The sequence below is a fragment of the Sinocyclocheilus anshuiensis genome, unplaced genomic scaffold (genome assembly GCF_001515605.1).
Source record: "Sinocyclocheilus anshuiensis isolate Anshui unplaced genomic scaffold, SAMN03320099.WGS_v1.1 scaffold1566, whole genome shotgun sequence".
NCBI classification, from domain to species: Eukaryota; Metazoa; Chordata; class Actinopteri; order Cypriniformes; family Cyprinidae; genus Sinocyclocheilus; species Sinocyclocheilus anshuiensis.
This window is the reverse complement of record NW_015546165.1, coordinates 215,703-219,338: the sequence shown is the minus strand read 5'-3', so window position 1 is coordinate 219,338 and position 3,636 is coordinate 215,703. Positions and strand designations below refer to the sequence as shown.

General features: G+C 40.9%; 1 protein-coding gene across 1 annotated transcript in view; it reads right to left on the bottom strand.

Annotated features, from left to right (window-relative positions):
• The window catches only part of LOC107701357 (low-density lipoprotein receptor-related protein 6-like), a 31,388-nt gene that overhangs the window by 22,286 nt on the left and 5,466 nt on the right, over positions 1–3,636 (bottom strand).

Below are 3,636 nucleotides of genomic sequence, written 5' to 3'. Positions count from 1 at the left end.
GAGTGTGTGTGTGAGAGAGTGAGTGAGTGTGTGTGTGAGAGTGTGAGTGTGAGAGAGTGTGAGTGAGTGCGCGTGTGTGAGTGCGTGTGTGTCTGTGTGTGTGTGTGTGTGTGTGTGTGAGAGAGAGAATGTGCGTGTGCGCCCGTGTGTGTGGGAGTGAGAGTGAGTGTGAGTGCGTGTGCGAGTCGTACCGAAGGATGTGAGTATCCGTCTAGACTGGAGCTCCTGAAGATGTGCACGGTGTCGTCTGTTTTCTTCTGGTACACTGGGTTTGTGAAGTGGATGGTGTTGGTGTTCTTCTGACCTGTGTGTGTGTGTGTGTGTGTGTGTGTGTGTGTGTGTCTGTCTGGGTGAGTGTGAGTGAGTGCGTGTGTGAGTGTGTGTGTGTCTCATCTGCGCACACACACACACACACTCACTCACTCTGGTGTGAAGCAGGAATGTGTGATCTGTCGTTTGTACAGCTGCAGCTCCAACACCATCAGCATGTGACGATGATGCGTTTCCTGTGCGCGAGACAGCAAAAACCAAAGAAGACTTTCATACAGTAGCCTAGAACGAAGATTTACAAATAAGAGAACGATAAGCGGTGATGACATCACACTGCTGTGAAGGACCGCCCACTCGCCTGTCAATCATCCACAGCACTGAGAGTCTGAGAAACGAGCAGAATCAGCCGCGCAGAGACACATGAACACGTGTTACATCCGTGATTTCAGAGGAGCGTCACGCTAAAGACAGACACTGAATCTGCCGCAGCGGCCTTTAATTTAGAGATCAGTTCATTTCAGTATACACCGAACACAACTTAACAGCCGCTCTGTAGAATCTCAATGACCTTCCTGTTGATTTGACATCAGAGCCGCGCCGAGATCAGAGTCTCTTTCACACGTCACACATGAAGAGAACGGCTCGGCTTCAATTCTAATCAGCTCATGAATAGACGGGCTGCTGGACTGACATGCAAATGAAGTGACGTCACGCTAAAGCGCTGATATAAACAACCAATAAAACTGAGCTGGAAGTAAGACATTACACATGAAATACAAATGTAGGCGATTCAGAAGAAATATTTGATATTTATGCAGACAATCATGATTCACAAGAGCTAAATCAGATGTTATGACGGTAATTTCATGACGAACTAAAATCACAATATGACAATAAGACAGCCACAAATATTAGTAGTGTAATCTTACAGTTAATAATAATAAAATTAGTATTACATTATTTTTCTAAAATAGTTTTTTATTTTACAGTAACATTTCAACAAACATTTTGTTTTTATCTAGTAATTTTCATTTAGAAATAAATTATTATATTATCATTATAAAATTAATTTAGTATTATTACATTATTTTTGTAAAATAGTAGGCTAGTTTTGTTTTTTTTTACAGGGAAATATTTTTTGTTTTTATTTAGTAACATTTAGAAAAAAATTATAATTTGAATAATTTTTATAACCGTATTGATATATAATCACAAAATCAGGCCACATTGTGTAGCCCTACAAACAAACATTTTTCAAATGCATTTTAAATCACAAAAACAATTTCCCAGAATTTCTCCTCCTCCTCCTCCGCAGCAGCAGCATGCTCAGACCAGAACAACAGCACCTGTGTTGGTCAAACTGGAGGCCGGATTACCCATCAGCCCTCGCTCGGGTTACGCACACTCACCTGCTGAAGGTAACACTAGACCCTCGTGAAAACCTCTACAGCTGCCGTCTGCAGCAAAACAGCCATGAAAAGACCGATACCATTCATGCTGGAGACAAAGAGCTAGCTAAAGCGTGCACAGAAACACAATCAGAGAAAATACACACCGACTCCATCACTGACAAAAACCAGGAGAAAATAAAAGCCTACTGCTCCCTTCAGAACGTTTATGACGGACAATATGATGATAGATAACGATGACACGAGTGAGAATCTGTCGAACAGAGCAGAGCGAGAGGAAATCTGCACGGTACGAGTCTGAAGGAATGGGTTTGTCTGCATCTCAGGGACAGCAGCACACAAACACAGCTCTGAGCCGCATTCAAACCGGACCCGAGACGCGTTTGTTTTTCTCAATCAAGCTGAACGAACACGAGCTGTTCAACATAAACATCAGAAAACAAGACGCAACACGCCGCGGTTAACACTGGGTCAAATACTGAACACAGTTTCTAGAGTTTTTCCCCCAATTGTTTTCACCATTGCACAAATTAAATAGCCAAAATGTGCTTTTTACGGTTTTGTCTTGCTTTTCAAAGAAAAAAATCAATTACAAAACAACAATTTAAAAATATTTAACACTGAACATTTTTAAACATTCTACACCAACAAAGCACAATTTAACTTAAAAATTAATGCGTTAGTAAAATAATATTTTTTGGCCATCAGACCCCCTTCTTGAATCAGGCATGTATTTTTACTGTACAATCAAAAGCAGCCTTGCTGAGCAGAAGAGACTTCTTTTAAAACATTAGAAAATATTACAGATCCCACTTTGAACATCGTTATAATAAATGTATTAATAGAGCGGTTGAAATTATTATCATTATTATTGAAGAACAGAACAATCTACAGAACAACAGTAAAATTACAACAATACTAACATTTCTTGCTTTTATTTTGGCGGAAACGAAGACCTCAGCGCTTCTTTGTGTTGACCGCAGCAGATTTATACACGAGTCTCATTACGAATGCGTCGCACGTATCGCATCGTCACGTGTCTCGTAAAAACTGAGGAGTAACACTGCTTCAGCGCAGATTTTCACTTTGGACTTTGAACCCTGGTTAACGAGCAGATAGCGCTGTCAGAGTACGGTGTTAGAAAACATAAGGTTCAGCAGTTTATGTGCTAGTTGTTTAAGGCCATTTGGTGATTTCAATCCTCGTACAGTAACCAGCAACAATCACCCGTCCTCTTCTCATCGAGACGACAGTCTCTCGCCGTCGCTGCTCAGAATGATTTTTATTATTTTTTGTTGACATCTTTATTTAACCTAAATCTGTAATTACATTAGACTTGTGCCGGTATTCGGTAATGCGGTATATCACGGTAATGAATATGCACGATATTGTTATCGTGGGCACTTCTAAATACCATCAATAATTATATATTACAAATTATTCAAAATTTTGAATGCATTTTAAGAATACTTTTCCCATCAACTGGTGAAAATGCACAACAGCGCTGTATGCTGCGTGAAAGACGCGTGCGCACTCTGATGTAAACAAGCGCGGACGAGAAGCACATGGCGGAACATGTGAGAGATGCTCTGGATGAAAGCGCACTTTCACTCTCTGACAGCAGATGGCGCTAAACGGCAGAAATAATAATAATAATAAGCAGATGCTCTGAATGAGACGCAGATTCACTCTCTGACAGCAGGAGGCGCTCATGGAACAGCAGATACGGCGTTTCCTTGGTTACCGCTGATACAGCGTTTCCTTGGTTACCGCTGATACAGTGTTTCCTTGGTTACCGCTGATACAGTGTTTCCTTGGTTACCGCGTAAACAAAGCAGCTGTGCTGAAACACTGCTTTAATATGAACTATACAGAGACGAGATGAAAAGAAAATACCACATAAACTTTTCTGAAGACAGTCAGTTCCCCTCAGAAACACATTCATATAAACCCCCAA